Consider the following 21219-nt stretch of genomic DNA (forward strand, 5'->3'; position numbering starts at 1 on the left):
ATGATTCTACGAGTACTCTGGAATCTAAATTCCAGAAAAAAATTAGTTTAATCGGTAAAAAAGTGGTTTACTTTCTTCTGAGGTAGCTAGTTAGATTAGACCCTCGGGCTCTATCCGTCTAAGATTATATGGCCTACCCAAAACACACAGTGGATGTTCCCTTAAGACCCATTTTATCTATGGCAGGGTCCTCACAACAGAAGACTGCAAAATGGATCTTCAATATTATTCAGCCAGTATCAAATTATTATAGTAAATACTGTCTGAAAGATTCATTTCATTTCACTAACTATATGCAAAAATCAACGAGTGCAAATACATTTATGTGTTCGTATGAGATCAGCAATTTATTTACTTACGTCCAGTTTAAGAAACGATAGATATTTGTGCTGACTTTTTATATCGCAGCCAAAGTCAAACACCTTCCGTTCCTGAACACGTATTTGTTGAACTAATTAAATTTGCCGTTATATCCATTGCATTTAGTTTTACTGATGTAATGTACAGGCAAATTGAAGGCGTGTCGGTGGGCTCTGTGTTGGGACCTATATTGGCCAACATTTTTGTAGGATTCCATGAGGAAAAATTAATGTCCGGACACATAAAACCATTGGTCTATTTTAGATATGTAAATGACACGTTTTGCCTATTTGATAGTAATTCGGAGTAAAACGATTTTTTCTCGTTACTAAACACTATGCTTCCAGCGTTAAAGTATACGTATGAAAGTGAAGATAATTCCGCCCTGGCGTTTCTCGATGTTTTGGTGACGAAAACTCTATCTAGTTACCTCACATCGATTTATCGCAAACCAACATTCACTGGGCTGTATACACGCTGCGATTCATTCTCCCCTAACAAGCACAAATATAATTTAATTTGGACATTAACACATCATGTCCTACTGATCTGCTCGCCAGAAAAATTGGATGAGGAATTAAATACAATTGCAGATGATTTGTCTAGTAATGGGTATCCTTTATATGTAATTGAAACCACCATTAAAAGGAAAAGAGTAGATTTTTTACAAACAAAATCCAATATGGTGGATAAATGTCCGGTTTATATTCGATTGCCGTAGTTAGGGAAAGTAAGTGAAAAATTCACCAAACAAATTAGTTCAACTCTTGACGGATGTTGTTTTGCTTCAAACGTTCGTGTTGTGTATAATACAAAACCATTAATGGCTTCCAATAAAAAAGATGTTCTACCCCCTCATCATATTAGTAATGTCATTTATTCATTTAAATGTGGTTGCGGTGCCGACTACGTAGCTCGAACATCTTTAAAATTGGAAAAGTCGCATACAACAACATGCACCGAGCAAAATACGGAATAGAACATTCCTACCTACCGACGCTGTAAACAACACATATGGATCCGCTATAACGGAACATTTTATTAAATACCTGGATTGTGCAACGAACTTCAGCATCGACTCTTTCTCTGTATTGAGTCGAGCTCACTCCGTATATCATCTAAAAGTCTTGGAGACTGTTCAGGTTCGCCTTGGAAAGCATTCCCTTTGTAAGCAAAATGACTGCTTGTTGGGTTTAGACGTGACCAGCTTCTAAAAATTCACCCACCCCCATACGATTGCTGTTGCGTCCGTCTCTTTTTTAGATGTTTTCCTTAAGGAAAACAAATTACTAAAAAATAAATCCCTCGGTTCCAATTTTGATGAGTGAGAACGAAACATATCAATTGACTCGTTTTGATTTTTTTCCTCTATTTTTGTTCCTATTTCCCTATTTTTATTTTATAGTCGCTATCCATTTTCCTTTTCTCCTCGGTCTTTTTTTTAAATACAAAATGAATTCCGAAGGAATACGTCTTCCTTTCAAGATTGCCTCAATATATATATATATATATATATATATATATATATATATATATATATATATATATATATATATATATATATATATATAACTCTGTATATATATACATGTATATATATAAACACATAGATACACAAACACAGACACACATACGCACACACACGCACACTCACACACAGGCATATATATATATATATATATATATATATATATATATATATATATATATATATATGTTTTTTTTATTACCGTATTTTTCTGCTCAGTTACATTTTTGTTTCGGCTACACGACCGTTTTTTGCCGTCATGAAGCTTCCTCAGACTTTTACAGACATGTTCGCTTATGGTGGAATGGAAGGGTGAATCGTGTCAGGGGACGGGTGTGAGATAAAAGTAGCACGATCCGTTCTAGGCATGAGTACTTAAATGAGGAAAAGTAGTAAAATACACTCAACTCATTATATAATGGTTTTAATGTGAATAAAAACGGTATATATCTGAGATTAAATACATTAATAAAGTAAAAAATATCAGAATATATATATATATATATATATATATATATATATACATATATGTGTGTGTGTGTGGGTGTGTGTGTGTAGCTTAATGCAAAGGGAAAAGAGGAAGATCAATTCCACAAAAGGAAACCGTTAAAATAAATTACCACACAGCAACAATACACCCCCTATTTAACCATAATACATATACCCCTTGATCTCAATACTATGATAAAGACCATAAATATTCTTATATATCATACTATGTATAATAAGTTTCTCCTTATTTATTTAGAATTCAATAAAGCTTCCCTCAACATTCTATAATTCCTCTTAATCATTTTAATCCCTAATGAACCTTACGCTAGACGCCGCATCTCCCCCATGCTACCTAGCGCCTTCTCTACTCTTCTGATGAGAAGCAATAGGCTTCGAAATGTCCTGGCATAAAGAGTCCCTTCTATCCCCCAAATTTTGCCTGTATTCCATTAATCAATAAATGATCCATTCTATATCTACCAATATATAGTTTTGTGTCTTCATTTAATACTCTTGTTGTCTTACTATATATGTATATATATACATATATATATATATACACATATATAGGCATATGTGTAAATATATATATATATATATATATAACTACTTCATTTACTCACACAAATTTAATATACGAAAGTATAGATTTATGCATAAACTTTAAGCATTTACTTCAAAAGTGCTCAATACGTAGGTAGAGCTAGTTAGTAATTTATAAAATATATATAGCGATTAAGCTTAATCGCCATATATATTTTATAAATTACTATATATATATATATATATATATATATATATATATATATATATATATATATATATTGCGGATCCTTGAAGAAAAGATACGTTGAGCCTGTCAGTTCCAGATCCAACATTTGGGAATTCTAGGAGCTGTATGTATCGCGTCGAGTTGTAGAAATTTCCAGCTTTGTATCTGAATTAATGCACTTGGAGAGAATCACCTCTGTCATCATCAATACATGCATTTAGTATAATGAAACTCTGATGTAAAATCCTGCGGTTTACACTATAATTTCTCTTGTGGCAAGGATCTGCACCGACAAAATTCAGCAGTAATACCGAAAGTATTGTTGGCTTGATACAAAGCCTTCGCCACTATAAACAAATCATCTGAGTTGATTTCCGAGGAACTTAGTTGTTGTGTCGGAGGCTCATACGTTGAAACCGATAGAACAGTTCATCATATCTGAGTTAATTTTTTATTACTCGGAAAACACCAACAGATTCAATATGTTATATATTTATTATTCATAAGTCCTTCAGCGCTTTGACATATACGATATTTAGTCAAATTTGCTGTCAATGTCATTTACATTTAACCAGATTTTCTCACAAAGAATAAGCTGTGCATTAACTGGTCATCAGAATCATAAATTAATGTCTATTTTTTAGTACCAAATTATGTGTCCATTAATGTATTCATGAACGTTCTGTCAACATAACAAATCAATCTTCCGTGCTGATTATTAAAAAAAGGGTAAACAGCAATGGAAGCATGCAATGTAAAATCATAAAAGCTCTCGTATATATATATATATATATATATATATATATATATATATATATATGGTGGATTCGAAGACGATGAATGAGGGTTCAGTATGCAATCTTCAGCAGCTCCCACATGCGTAATTGCAATCCTGTAGACGCCCGGCACACTCCTCAGCAGATGGTGAACTTTCATATGCTCGTAGGTCAAAGATGCCTTCTCGAATGAACAGATAACCCTGCTTTGCTGCGTGCTCTGAAACCACAATGGCATACATATTCATTTTTAGGTGGATGTTTCTAGTGTTTTGCCTTCATATTTGCACGAAGGGTGTCCCTATGACAAAGGCGGTTATGTTCAAAATCTGCTGTTAGTGTGTATATATATATATATATATATATATATATACATATATATATATATATATATATATATATATACATTAACAGCAGTTCCCGCCATTGTCTAGGTTAAAAATAGGCTACGTTTTTTATATTTCTATACTTTAGGGGGCAGGCGCATACACAGATCCCACAATGTAACATCCTCATTTTTGATCCTCAATACATTGTCTGTTGTCAGTTTTGTATAATAGTCAACCATATAGGAGCACATTCGGGCAAACACACACATATATTCAGCTTTATTATATAGATTATTATAATATTGGTCAAATTCTATTTCGGTAACCTAAATTAGTTTCGACATTGGTTATAAACAACTTGTTTTTTCTAAACTATATTTTATCCAAAAAAAATAAAAATACATTGTATGAAATTTAGATAGACCCCATAATTTTATTATACCACACCTATCCAAACTTAACACTATTATCACACTAAACTTATCCATATTAAAACAAAATATACTTATACAATTTTGTGACGTATTTCTATTTTATGGAGATCAGGAGCGAACGCAGACCCCATAATTTTATTATACCATATTTCTTCAAACTGAAATATAATTAAAAATGTAAACTTACGCAGATAGACATGAGAAGCGTTTGTTAAAAGCGTGTAGCATATTTTAATTCTATGGATACCAACCACGAACGCAGACAACACAATTTTTATATACCATCCCTGTTCAAGCTGAAACATACCGTTCAAAGTATTCTCATGCGCAGATTTATCAAAAAAAACCTTGTCAAAGTTTTCTTTTAGGTTTTTATTTATATTCTTTTGTGAATGGGCGCGTACACAGACTCCACATTTTTAATACATCCCTTTTATTCAAAATGTAACATACCAATTTTTGCTTCATGATACTTCTTCTATCATTGTATGTTGCCAGTTTGGCGTAATATTAAACAATAGAGGGGCCTATTCGTCTACAAACACACACACGTACGCACACACACACACACACATAGACAATCAGCTTTATTAATTATATTATTTCATTTGATGCAAGCAGGTGAAGAGGATATGCTCAGTTAGTTATCAAAATACGTAAACTGAGTACACGAGATTAAGTTTCCCTTTCTGTACTTTTTTTTACATACTTTGATCTTTTGAGAGATTTAGATAACAAAGTACTCAATACCAGTATCAGAAGTATCAGAAAATTGGCATCCATTAAAGAAACGGGTGTAATGAAGAGATGCAAGATTATATAAACAAAAGTTATAAAAAAGATAAAAATGTAAGTCTTTGAATTTCAACAAAGTGTTGTACTATATATATATATATATATATATATATATATATATATATATATAAAATCTTGATTTTGAAAATGTATGAACATTTTTGAAAAATACTCTAGGTACTGTGAGAAACGTATATAACATTGGAATTATTCGACAAGGAGTACAAATAACACAGGAAAAACCCTGTCCCATGAAGTTTCGCAGCATGTAATTCTTCTCATCAGAGGGGTGGGGTTTGAAAAATATATAATACATTTTGCAATTTAATGCATCACAGGAAAGAAACAATAAGAAATTTATAATATTTGTATCAAAAAAGTCATTTAACAGTTTGAGACAGTATATAGGGATTCGAAGAGATTGAAACATTAAGAAACGTGATATATGGTCAAAAATATGATGAACATCCAATGGGAACGACGGTAAAATCCAGAACAGCAGAATCTAAAATGGGTCTAATGCAAATCGATTATTTATCCATGAGAAAACAGCAATATACATATAAATGTCCAAGGAAAATAGACCATCAGGTCATAGAGAGGTAAGGTATGCAACGTCTTTTTTCTTTCCTTTTTTGTAAAATAATAGATCAAGAATATAGAGAGTGTTAAAATAAAGATTCTAAATAAGATCAAGGAATGGGCTTGTAAGAGAAAAAACAAATTGAAAATGACGAAGAAAAAAAAGAAGGGAGGAAGTAAGAATATAAAAAAATCAAAAGGAAATGGGGAGAAAGAGAGATAGCCATAGACTTGGGGTAGGCGAAAATGAAAGGAGGAAGAGGGCAGCCAGAAAATCATCTTCCTAAATCTATTTTTAGAATAGATAAATGTAGGTAAGTATGGGGCATTTTGATCTAGACAGGAATCGTATTCAGGTTGGTTAATTTTAAATTAGGAAATAAGTAAGTGAGGGATAGGAATACTGATGGTTTAATGAATTAATGCAAATTTATAATTATAATTTCACGCATAAACATATTTACATATATGAATATATACACATGAAATTATAGAATAAAAAATAAAATAATGTGAAATAATATTGGAAAAAATGAGACTGAAGAGAAAAACATACACACACAATAAGGATACATACACATGTAAATTTACAAAGACACACACACATACATATATATGTAGAGAGAGAGAGAGATGCGTACACATACATATATGCATAAACTCACACATTACATATAAAAAGCAAACATAGATATACATGGATATAACGCCAGGCTTAGTATACAGACCCTCATCTAGGCTTACAAAAAGAAACTGAAGAAATCTATTATATTGAGTAAATGTATAGTCATACGTTTATGAGGCAAGTTAAGTAATATTGAATTGGTTATATTTAAATTGTTCCTTATGTTTGCATTGGGAAATAAGTTCACTATTGACATTAACAGGGTTGATACTTTGGGGAAATGATTATACATATAGCTTCAGATATGCAGAAGTAACAGGACTTAGAACCTTATTCGACAAGGAGTACAACAATAAACCTACTCCATGAAGTTTTGAAGAATGCTGTTCTTCTCATGAGACGGAAGTGGTTTACAAAATATACAAGAAATTTTGCAGGTTAATGCATCGCAAGAAACAAACAATTTGAAATGTATCATATTTGTATATGTATTTCTATCTATCTATCTATCTATCTATCTATCTATATCTAGCTATCTCTCCCTATATATACATCCGTATATATATATATATACATATTTATTTATACACACACATGCACACGCACACACACACACACACACACACACACACACATATATATATATATATATATATATATATATATATATATATATATATATATATATATATATTTGCTCCTGGTATGTATGTCTTTTTTGATCTGTTATTCATTCTTATTGCACCAGTTGCTATGCCTTCTAGCCATCGCTCCAAGGACTTCCTTCGCAGTTTTACTTGCTATTTTCTGCATAATATGTAGTACTTATTTCGAAAGTTAGAAAAATGACTTATCAGCTAGAATAGATATGTAGCCTTCTAGCTGTGTTTCCTTTCGTTTCAATTATGGACAGATATATATAAAAACTTGAACAAACTTTACTTCAAGCTATTAAATATGCTCATGGATACATGTGATATTACAAGTCAAAATGAATATTTTGCATTTCAACTCGCCTACATATTTATAAAAATATTTTACTCGTTATAAACGATTCTTGATCTATGTTAGCGATTTCTGTGGATTCCAAATACTAGTAATTTAAGAATTTTTCGGTTCAATATTTTCACAGAGACAAATACGTACATAAAAATACTGTTTATTTATATATATTGAGATTTCGGAAATTATCCATGTCAAATATTTTATAGATCCAGTAAAAACAAGTACATGCCCGAAAAATGTGATAATGGAATTACAGAATGAAAAACTTAGATTTCTTTACAATTAAAAATATCAAATAGAATGAGAGGAATGTAAAAATAAAATGAAATAATTAACAAACGTTTAGCATTAAACATGCATGGAATGTTTAAATGACTTTTTTACTATTAGTTTTTAATACAGAAATGAATTTATAAATTTGAAAATTCAGGGGGTGGATGCATATTCTGTAATTATTAAATGATTTTCGAAATATATTTCTATTGAAAAACTTGCTTGATACATAATTAAAAAATCAATGTTAAAAATTCAACTCTGATTCATGACATTATTGGTGTAAAATGGGAATATCTGCTGGATTTAATGGTATGCCCAATATCTGATTCCTAACCAGAATTTAAACTGAAGATATCTGAAGATATTTATATGCTAACCTTCTATAGAGTGAGTTATCAGGACTGATTTTCTAATTAATTGCACCAGTTTATAACTTCTATTTTAAAGAAAAAGTAAGCTTGTTTCAATTTAAAATCTCCATTGGATTCTAACGAACTACTTTATTGTGGTGTTTACTCGAACACGGGTAGGCATTGGCAGACAAAAATCCTTATATCGAATTATACTATTCAATTATCAGTATGAAATGAAAACATAGATTCATATTTTCAAATGTATTTTCATTCTAAAATGTTGTCAGCAAACATAATTTTAGAACAGCAACTCAACCTTTTGCAAATAGTTTAAAGTATTGTTTATATAGAAATAATCTTTATACATTGTTTAGTACAACATATGTAATGTCTATAATGCTTAATTTTCTAATCAGTTATTTATTAAGTAATGCATTCCCTCATTATCCATAGCTTATATTGATTTTATATTCTTTGTTGATGATATTGTATGTTTTAACAGTGTATAATATGTAAATCATACCATAAAGGAAATTAGCATTTTCTTCGCTTTTTGTGAAATAAATACAAAGGAGATAAGCTAAATCTTAGAAAAAATATTAAAAAATTCAACAACAAAAAACTACAATAAAAATATGACTATTTAGAAAGTGATTACCAGTCGGAATTTTTACCACGGGAAGATATATTATTTTGATTATTTGAGAAATTATGTTAGTCCATGTGCAAAACCATATATACAATGAAATCTGTGTCTTAAAAAAAAATTCGTGTAACACTAGTCGAGTTGTTAAAACAGGTCACGTTCAAAAATACGACATATGCCTACGACGCTAAGCAACGAACCTAACGGGAAAAAGTTTAATAGATCTTATGCTTAGCAGTGGGTTCTTCCTGAGAAGAAGGTAAGTAAATTTATGTAAAAAAGAACTACAGTTGCATACCATGATAATTTAAAGCTGTGAACTGACATTTTTACAGACTTTTTGTTTCAAAAACTGAAATTCCTCTCCACTATCAACCTAGAATTTTTGATTGATAGGCGAGGCGTTACGCAGAACCGCAAGAGCTGTCACTAATATATTTGCAAGTTTTTTTTTATGTGATACCTTTCATACCTTGATGCATCCCTGCATAAACATATATAATGATAATTCGTATTTCACCACATGTACTTAGCTTTTCTGCAAGATAGATCGCAATGTCTAGGCGATTTTTCTCAATTTATTAACGCGTGAAAAGCAATACTACAAATTTAATGTGACAAACAAACGCAAATAATGAATACTTTGTCTCTGGATTCTCGAATAATTATGTGTTTACCGTTGAATTTCCCGTGTTTTAGGATTTGTATAGTAGTGCCATCTTTAATACCACACCTTGGCATGTAATATTAATGATTTTGTCTAAAAAATGAAATAAGTTCAAAAGAAAGCAGTACTGAGTATATATATGTCCTTCTGCTCCATCTTTTACTATACTTATGGAATGGCATGTTCGTCTTTACATGTATCTACAAAAAGTGCAATGAAAACAAAAAACAAAATCAGATAGATAGCCAGGAATTGATGTTTAGATACGAAAACATGATAACCACTCAAAAATAAAGATACATAAAATCAGATGCTTTACTTATGTAGTATATTTTTATTTAAATTGCGATATTGTGGCATTTCCATTCTAAAACACATTGAAGCATAAATAGATGACCACGGTTTAAGCAAAGATTTAAATGTAAAATGTACTCACCATATTAGGAGGTACTCCGAAGCGTATAATCCACAATGTAAATCCAAACGATACGTTTGCGTATAAACATGTATATATATATATATATATATATATATATATATATATATATATATATATATATGTATATATATATATACAACATAGAGTTTCGTCCTTCGCATTTTTCTCCTCCTAAACAGTAATAGGTTTCTTAAAAAAACACACTCCATTCACGTGTTGCCTTTATTTTAAATGCATGTAAATAAACTATGTTTCCACGCCATGTGTGGTTCTGTTTGTAGATTGTGAATATATAAATAAAAAAATTTGAAACATTTTCTTTTTATCTACTATATCTATTTTAGTTTTAGTTTTGAAATTATAGTTATATTCTATGGACATTACAAGAGAATGCGTGTTGATCAATGTAGTCGATGTATCGTAAGATAGTAAACCACTTGTAATATAATAATGCATTTTAAGTATGAAAAATACTGTTTATCTTGAATTGTAACCATGTAAAATCATTTAAATTGATACATATGCCTTTATATATGGGATTTAGCAACATAAGATTTGGTATTAAAAAGTCTTTCCATATTGACTCAATAACACTACCTAGTATATGGAAAGTAACTCAGAACTTGATAAAGAGTGAGACTAAGCTTCGGTGTGATGGGTAATATAGTGATTAAATAAATCTGCACGATTGTCTGTTAAAATCATTAGACTCACGTGAAAAAATCAGTAGAGTAATATATATATATATATATATATATATATATATATATATATATATATATATATATTCCGTACCAGAAGGTTACACGAATTACATAAATGCTGCATCCATTATCTAACAATATTTAATTCAATTATATTACTGTTTAATTCACCGATAAATCATGATTTATATATATATATATATATATATATATATATATATATATATATATATATATATATATATACAGGGTATCCATAAAGTTCGTGTGCGCCTTAAAATATTTATAATTTTATTTGTGATTGCAATAGAAATAAAATGTAAAAAGGGTTTGATTTGGGAACAATTCAATTTAAAATTGCACATGGAGTTCATGGACACCCTGTATATATATATATATATATATATATATATATATATATATATATATATATATATATATATATGTGTGTGTGTGTGTGTGTGTGTGTGTGTGTGTGTGTGTGTGTGTGTGTATTGAATATCACTGTGAACACTGACGAAAAATAAGTTATGATTTTTAGACGTCGGATGTACATTTGCATATAATATAACAAGAAAGTACGCAAAAACAGTCGTTAAGGCAACACTTGTGACACATAACCAAATAAAACCTGTATATATATCCATTTTCAGTTTTAGGGGGTGAATGCAATGAGCGGTTATTTTTTTAGTTATCGGTGATTTGGTAATAATATAGTGGCAGGTGACAAATTCTGGTTGACATCTGATTGTTGCATCAAATTTCAAATTATCTGAAATAGAAAGAAAAATATATTTATCCTTATATTGTAGTAAATATATATATATATATATATATATATATATATATATATATATATATATATATATATATATACTGCTGATCAAAAATGTAAAACCACTAAAAAATCTTAAAAAAAAATTTCTTAAGGATAGATTTTAAACTCTTCTTACTTAAGGTTACTAATACTACAATATAAAAGATTATGGAAACAAAAGGGTACATTTCCAAAATTTTATTTCACAATTTGCATTTTTATTTAATTAGGCTTTATACACATATTGTCTGAAAATTACCCAAAATCATTATCATGAAAATAAAGAGTTTAAAAAGATATATACATTTTTCGCTGATTTAGTAATTCCTATACTATGTTATATATATATATATATATATATATATATATATATATATATATATATGGTTGTTTTTATTTCCCCATCAAAAATATTAATATGTATTAAAGCAATTCAACATATTCGTATCAGTGCATAGAATAAGACATGAGTACATGTGTTGATTTATAAATAAATAAATAAATCAATAATAATAATAATAATAATAATAATAATAATAATAATAATGATAATTTGCATTTTGCTTATTCGATGTTTAATATATTACATAACTGACATTCATGTGTATGTAATATTTGGGAATAAGGTGACTAATTAGGCATATTTTATCAGTGCATAAACACGTCTTCAAGTACACGTTTAAGTAATTAAACTCATAGTAATAAGGTGAACAATGTGCGTGAATACGAGTTTAGTTTCATGCCAAATTATGTTTATATGCGCTTGACTGTGTTGCTTAATTTCATTTTTCAACTTATTAGAAATGGAAGACTTTAATTAAATCCGTTGCTAAAATCGTTGTTAATAATGGTTAGATCATACTACTGCAGATCTGGAAATTACCTCAATCCTGATGAAACCACCTTCCTTTCGAAGGGTCATATGCCATGACATGAATGTCCCTAAAGAAAGCTCATTCAGATTACTAGTTGCTGCTTTGAGGGAACACAAAATCGAGTTCTATATTTAATGGAGAGTGTCAATTTCTCTTCTCTACAGACTGATTTATTTTCACAGAAATAGCATTTTTAGTATTCCTTCACTGCATTCCTTTTTATGGTAAATGCTTGAGATAGGTTACCAGAAATACAAATACAAATACTTTTATTCCTACGTCTAAAAATACAAATATAAATACAAATATTTTTATTCCTCAATCTCAAAATACAAATATAAATACAAATACTTTTATTCCTCAATCTCAAAATACAAATATAAATACTTTTATTCCTCAATCTCTAAATACAAATAAAAATACAATAACTGATTTAAACACAAACAAATATAAGTACTTTTTTTTCAAAGTAATAAATAAATCTGAAAATATGCAAAAAAAGAAGAAAAAGAAAAGAAATATTTCCTTCCAAATTTGACATCTACATTACATTCTATATCATGCCCTCATTGCATTTTATTATCATTAGAGCTCTGAAAGTTTCCTTCTCTCTCTCTCTCTCTCTCTCTCTCTCTCTCTCTCTCAAATATAAATACAAATACAAAATACTATTTTCCTGGATGCCATAATACAAATACAAATAGAAATGACTTTATCTTGTGATGTTAAAATACAAATACAATTACATTAAAATTTATTAGTATACAATTGAAATACAAATGCAATTGTATTTGATCCAACCCTAATCTCTACTCCACTCTCTTTAATGTTTTTACGGTTAAACATTTACGTTTATGTTTTAGCCATGTTCTTAAATCATCCAATTCTGCCATGTTTCAAGAATCTTTTGCAATCACAAAGGGCTTGGCTTAATATGAACCTGACAAACTCATTATCCTCGAGTGGCCGTTGAGTCTTGATAAGTGGAGACAAATTAGTACCAAAATATTCTTTCATGTAAAATATTGTACAGTAAAGTATTTCATGTTATGTGTGTGAGTTCCATATAGTAACGTTGATTTTATTTGAATAAAATAAAATACGCATCTAGTGCGCTTGAAAGCCAAATCACAACGTACTATTAGGAAAAAAAGCAAATATTTTACTTGTTTGAAATTTATAACATTAATATATTTCAGAGCTATACTCCATCCTCAGTATGTTGTTTTCTTTTTTTTTCTTTTCTTCTTCCTTGCAATGTTTGTTTTATTTGACTCATCGAATAAAACATGAACGATGTCAGCAACTGATATCAGGAGAATATGTAAAATAAGAGACCATTGTTAGCACAATTTAGTTGATTAAAATAGTATGTTTTCAAACTCAACTCAATCCAAAAATTGTGTATTTCTATAATAAGACATTCGCTATGGCTATGACAAGAGAGTGTCCACATCATTGTTTTAACTCTCGAGTATATATATATATATATATATATATATATATATATATATATATATATATATATATATATATATATATATATCAACCATGAACCTTATTACTCTATATAAAAGTATACAGGATATCAACGGATACACACTGGAAGGTCAAAGAAATGAAAAGAATAATAGTTGTCCTAGCACTAATAATCACATACACGCTGCAGAGTGATATAGAAAAATCTTTCGATAGTTTGTCTTAACAACTTGCATTTAAATATTATGACTAGTTCCCTATTTGCATAATACTGTCTCGCTGACATACTTGACCTTAACACGTGTCAATGACAGTCTATTTTTTTCTAGATAGTACTCTTTCTTTGCCTTTCATTTATGCATATTTGACTGTTTAAAAAGGGGGAGTGCAAGTCAGAACTGGTTATGGTTATTTTTATTGCAGAATCTATCTCCTTGCGATCGAATTCCTTTTCGTATTTTAATCACGATTATTTTATACGGATCCCTTCCTTTTTTCATCCCGAGGGTTAGAACTGTCACGTCTAGTGAACTGACGTTTTCGTCTCCCTTTTTCCTAACGTACACATCCCTGAACCCGTCGTACCCACCGTCTTACTTATTTGTTGGAAAATATGCGACCGAAGAGTATATGTTTTTAAGCAAAGGAAATCGTTTGTTGTTACAAATTTGTTAACCCATATGTTTACATTATTTTTATTAAGTTAATGATACATTCATCGCTACAATTGTTAAAATTATTTACGTTAAATTTATAGCAAACTAAGTTATGTTACACGGTTTTCCGGGAATGAAAACTGACGCGAAAAAAGTCCAAATGTTGGGTTATAAATTTGACCCACACGAAGGAGATATATTACCGTTACATAAAAGAAAAACAACTGAAATGGAAAAAAAGATCCTTTAACTTTTGAAAATCGTATGACCTACTTGAGTTATTTAAATACTTATTAAACTCACATCTCATGTAAAAAAAAGAGATTGGTAATTTCCTTTGTAAGTTACACTATTCTAAATGTTGAATTGTAATCCTTAGTGTGTCAACAGTAAAAATACTAGCAAAAATTACTTAGGAATTTTTCCTTGTCAAAACTGACTAAACGAGGGGATGCTATCCCGTAAATTAAATAAATAGTTTTGTTCAAAATGTGTGCAAATTCCTGAGTTCGACAAAAAATATTTCCCAGATCAACAACATACACTTGAAAAATCTTATTTAAAATCTAACACAGACGTTGTAAAACTAACTCTCAAGGAAGAATTCAAATATTATGAATCACCAAACAACTCAATTAAATGACGAAGAAATGCTCGTGTTAAAGCTTTTGGAATTATATATATATATATATATATATATATATATATATATATATATATATATACATATATATATATATAGTAAATAAATGGCAAAAGAATATAATCCGAAATTAATGATTTTAATCATCTTATGATTTATTCCTTTTATTCAGTTGACATTTATAATTTTTGACAGTATCTGTTTCCAAGCGGAAAATTAATCCCTTAATAATAATACCAATCAGTGAATCTATTTTGCCCTTAAGTCATCAGCAGAAATAGCAACAATCAATCCGTCAAAAGGAAATAAAGTGCGTTTTGATATGATTAAAATCCGAAAATTGGAATAGAAGCTGTTAATACCTCATAATATGTTTCCATTATGCACTATATATATATATATATATATATATATATATATATATATATATATGCATCCGTATGTGCCTGTTTGTGATTGCATATATATATAATATCATACGTATATCTTACGTTATTTAAGTGAGACACAGTATATATTGGAATATCCCTTTTTCAAAACGTAGAATGTCACTTTTCTCTCAATAAATACTATCACTATTTTAATAGAGATTATGAATACGAAACTACCTTTTCAAGTTCAGGTTAGAAGTTTTAATGCTCATCATATTACGTGGAGTAATTATTTAAAGCTATAAAGAAAATCTAGTCTTCGCTTTAAAACATGACATTCATTAGTCGAAAATATAAAATATTTCAATGTACAATATATATATATATATATATTATATATATATATATATATATATGTATATATTTACAGAGCTATGATAATCAGTGTAATAATGTAAATTCAGTTTATTACATATGGAATATCGATGACTGTTTATATAGAAACAGGGGACATTTTATGACATGAATACAGGCTTACGTAAAATTACAGTATAATGTAGATATATGATTTCTAGTTTAGTTTACTCTGACGTGACTGGGATTAGAGGGTTACTATAGTTTTATCCACAGTCGACCAAAAAATAACTCTGTATACTAGAGAAATTTTCATTCACTTCCTTTGTAGTTAAAGTACCTTCTTCTGCCTATCTTTATTTCTCTTACATTATAAAGCAACCGTTAGGATGACATTATAATGAGATATAATATTTCATGTATCGATTACACCAAGGGTGCTTAATATGTCAGTCGAAAACACATACATACATGCATACAGAAAAAATACTTTTTTCAGTCTTTACAGACTATGAATACCCACTGTAATGGTGTCTGCGCGTGAAATGTTTGTGGCAAGAGTTGCGCAATCTTGAACCACATCTCCTCTGAGTCGGCATTGTTGAATACCAGTGGCAACCTGAGGTACAGGAAGACTGGAAACAATACCGAGATAAGTGAAAAGCACATACAGCACCTAGAATTCAGAAATGGTCACCCATCCGGTACTAGCCAGACTCAACGTTGCTTATAAGCGGCGTGTCAACCTGATTATGCCGTACATGATGATTGCAACGTCTTGTCAGACGAGTGCCACTCCCTCAGACATTTAAAATCCATGAGCCCAAATGGCTGAGGGAGTATCTATACAAAGATGATGTTACAGAGTCTTAGCTTTGTACGTCTCTCTCTCGGTTCAAAATGTTGAGATCCAGCAACAAACAAGAGCAAGATAGCCAGCAACAAATTAAACTGCAGACCAGCTTAATGCGGGTACTGGTCTCCCGCATTATTGTTATTTAAATCAGAGATTTGCTTCTCCTAGAAAGTTTGCCTTCACCACGGCTTATGAGAGCCCTCTCTATTCCAACACACATATACACACAAATATACACGGTGCTAGTTGGCCGTTGACCCAGAAAAAGAGTTCATTCGCCCTTTGGAAGGTCTTGTTTTTAATCCTCCAGGGAGACTAGCTGCCCTCCTCACCAAACATGTCTGGTGGGGGAACCAGTTTAGTCGCCGGTGACCCGACCATGAGGCAGGTAGTACTGGGTTACATGGTACCAGTAGCATATGACATGACCTGACATGTATGCCGTATATACATACATACATACATCATGGCAGCAACTCGTTCTCGAATATTGCCATTATTTAATATATCTCTGGCTCAAATGACGCAGACATGAGTGAAACTAGCAGCACCTGCCAGACGGTCACTTCTATGAACTTTCTATAGTCGTGCGGATTCCCCGATGGCCAGGTCCAAGCTGTGGTGCCCCGAACACCTACCAGGCCAGACTCTGGAAGTCCCAGAACCATTATTGCAATTGACGCCGATAATTGCATCAGTCCGTTTGCCATTTAAGCTAAAGCAAACTTTTTTATCATCGAGATACACACTGATTGCAAAATTTGTATTCCATTGCATCATCTATAAGTCGATACCTGTTACAATTAAAATGTAGTTGTGTTCCGTTTGTTTAGTACTGTTTGAGGTTTCAAGTCCGCAGGGTAGTGAAAGGTGAAGACTTGTTATAGAATTGAGTCGGGGGATGTCATATTTGTTTTCATAAAATGAAGAGCTCTATTTGTGTTTTGTTAAACATAACTAATTGAAAAAAAATCAACTATTTACCCAGGACCTATCAAAAACGTTTAAAACAAATAGTGTATGTATGAATCGATAGTGATAAATAAAGATCAATGGCTACGAAATAAAAAAAAAAACATCCTAATTTGTAGTAACCTAGAAAAATGAGAGGTTTAGAAATACCATCAGACACGATGTCCTCGAGTGGTTGTTATCTATGACAGAAGGATGTCTGGAGAAGAATTTTATGTTAATTGTAAGAAGTAGAAGCTACATCAATGGGAAATGCCATGAGGTTTTAAATTATGTTAGTCGAAATAAAATAAGGAATCCCATGAGAAAAGCCGGGAAGTGAGGATTGGAAGCAATGGAGATCAGTCGAAAACTGACCGAAATGGCAAAAGTGGTGAAGGGCTGTTAGCTTTTCTTATGCCATGAGTAAGTGAGGAAATATATGTATTATTTCTAATATATAGGACTAGGAAATTAATATAAATTACAAATATTTTTGAAAAATAGCGATTAAAAAGGGGTTCATACACGTATACCAGAAGATGCTGGATAGTCTAATTGAATACGAAGTGACCATCTGTGTCCCTTTGTCTAAAATTGAACCAACGATGTTCGTCTCTTATAACCTGAAGTACTATTACCGGCCATGTTGCCGTATATAAACATCTGTCTATAAACTATTATGTGTTCCGTTTGCTAGAAGGTATCTGTATATTATATTTGTTTACGAGTAAACGTCCTCACGTAGTCGGCCGATCACTGACATAAAACATGCAGAAATAAAATACAACTGTATATACTAATACAAACTGATGCTAATATCCACTCGCATATAATCACAAAACTAGACGTGTATTTATACGTATATATATATATATATATATATATATATATATACATTTATATATATATATATTTATATATGAATATATATATATATATATATATATATATATATATATATATATATATATATATATATATATATATATATATATATATATATATCAGGGGCGGAGATGAGACTAGTGCCCAGCACGACTAATAACTCGGTCAATGTTATTCCAAATAGATTAAAAATCATTCATTTATTTCAAGCAAACATACTTAGTCTGATCTCAATTAAATTATCTATCTATTTAAGTTTACATAACTAAGTAGCCAAATGTTCATAAATATATCTAGGAATGTATCAACGATGCTGCTTTGAACGGATGGTCATTCTCCGGCAACCGTCAGATCCATTGAACATCCCATAAAAGTAGCTACAATGTTGAACAATGTGTAATCCGTGCCAAGCACAAGACCCATCTTATACTAACAGTAATGTTAGAGGAATCTCGCTTTTTGCTGTAGCCAATGGCAAAATGAAGTCAAACTACCGTGCTCAAAAAAGTGAGCACAATGTCACTGCTGACGACTGTCTTGTGAAAAGGGAGAGGGGCCGAGAGAGAGAAAGAGAGAGAGAGAGAGAGAGATGTATAGACACATACGTACCTATAAACACATGAAGAACGATTACTACTACTGCTGCAATATTAGTAGTATGAATAGCTATGTGTAAACATAACCACGAGTATATATTGTAATATCAGTGATGAGGTTATTGTTCCATTAATTAATAAAGAACAGGTTTTGAATGAGAGTGAATTTGTTTGTTTGTTTATTGAGCAATTTGTTTTCGTGAATTTTAAATTTGAATAATTATACGCGTTTAAAAACATTTGGCATGTATGACATAATCACTGCTATTAGTGAATCGGCCAAACTTGAAAGAGAAAGGCACAATAAATTGCTTGAAGAAAATAGACAATATCTGAAACACCTGATAAACGCAATATTATATATTTGCAAACAAGAACTACCATTGCGCGGACACGATGAAGGAGAAGATATTCTTAACGGTAATTCTCGAGAATTATTGCAGTGTTCTCTAAAACTGACAGCGTGTTTGTATCAAAACTTTCCGCCAAAGAAGGCTCTAGTCAATTTTCAGGTGTTTCAAGAACAATGCAGAATGAAATTATATCTGCAATTGATAACGTGATTGCTGATTTATTTCAGTGCAGACTGATGAAACAACAGACTGTGCAATGCATGCGCAGCTTTCGATCATTGTTAGGTATGTGAATGGATAGAAAATTATTGAACGATTCCTTGGATTTAATGACGTGGGCGCTGTTAAATTGCCGTGCCACAATATTAGCTGATGTAAATGAGAATTCTTCAAATTCCTTCGATGATGCAAAATCAAAATTGGTTTGCCAAACTTATGATAGAGCAGCCGTGATGGCAGGTGAACGGAACGGAGTGCAAATTAAATTGAGAGAGAGGGGAATTACATACGACAATTTCATCCATTGTTATGCCCATAAACTTAATTTAGTTTTGAGTAAAAGTACGGAAAATGTTGATGGCGTTAAAATATTTTTTGCACATTTACAGTTTCAGTAAATTCACATCATCTAGTACGAAACGGAAGAGTGTGTTCCTAAAATTTGAAATCAGCATCCCATCCTTGTGTAGAACCAGATGGTTTTATAAATGAAAACTGTATCCGCTATAAAAGACGATCGTCAAAAAATAGTGAACGCACTCGAAGATATTCTTGATTATGGCGAAATATTGGATGAAGCAACACTAAATGAAACCGATAATCTATTGTCAAAATTGAATGATTTCACTTTCATGGTTTTTATTAACTGTTTTTATGTCATTCTTTTTTAAGAAGAGAAATTATTTGACATTTTACAGTGCAGAAAAATCGACGTGAAAGATGCTACAGATAAATACATGATTTCATTCAATCAATATCAAACATTCGTGACAATGAACATACGAAAATATAATCCAACAAACGGTGACAGACATGGAGATATCTGACGAATCACACGCTCCAACCACAAAAAGAACTACCGGAAATCGAATCAACTACAAAAGTGTATATTTTGAAATAATTCAAAACATTATTTCGTCACTACAGGAACGATTCGCCAACATAGGAGACTTTTCATATTTTGAATTGTTTTATGTGAAGAAGTTTGGAGTTTTTTTCCTATACATTCCCTAAGCAACATATAGATACATTGCAAAAAAAACCCTGGTATTTTGACCTAAAATCCTTGACAAATGAGATCAGGTATTTGTATTCTGACAATGATTTCCAAAAATGTACCTCAAGTAAAGCTATTTTGGAGATGCTTCATGAACTCGGTTTTTTGTCTGCAATGTCTGAAACTGTGAGACTGATACAACTTTTCCTTACCATTTCTGCTACTTCAGTTTCAAATGAAAGAAGTTTCCAAACCTTGGACAGAATACGATCATTTTTGAGATGCACTATGGTTGAGGATCGACTTTCTTCTTTAACCCGAATTTCAATTGAGAAGCAACTGCTTAAAGACTTAGAGCAAAGAAATGATTTGCACAATAAG

General features: G+C 30.9%; 1 long non-coding RNA gene across 1 annotated transcript in view; it reads right to left on the reverse strand.

Annotated features, from left to right (window-relative positions):
* Positions 1 to 11261: 11261 nt before the first annotated feature.
* LOC145284063 (uncharacterized) overlaps positions 11262 to 21219 on the reverse strand; it is a 334892-nt gene continuing 324934 nt past the window's right edge. Inside the window, exon 3 of the long non-coding RNA XR_013868794.1 lies at positions 11262 to 11555. This is a non-coding gene — a long non-coding RNA (uncharacterized LOC145284063). The remainder of the gene's footprint in view (positions 11556 to 21219) is intronic.

Source organism: Euprymna scolopes, chromosome 8 (genome assembly GCF_053919585.1).
Source record: "Euprymna scolopes isolate OS-2025 chromosome 8, ASM5391958v1, whole genome shotgun sequence".
In the NCBI taxonomy this organism is placed as follows: domain Eukaryota; kingdom Metazoa; phylum Mollusca; class Cephalopoda; order Sepiida; family Sepiolidae; genus Euprymna; species Euprymna scolopes.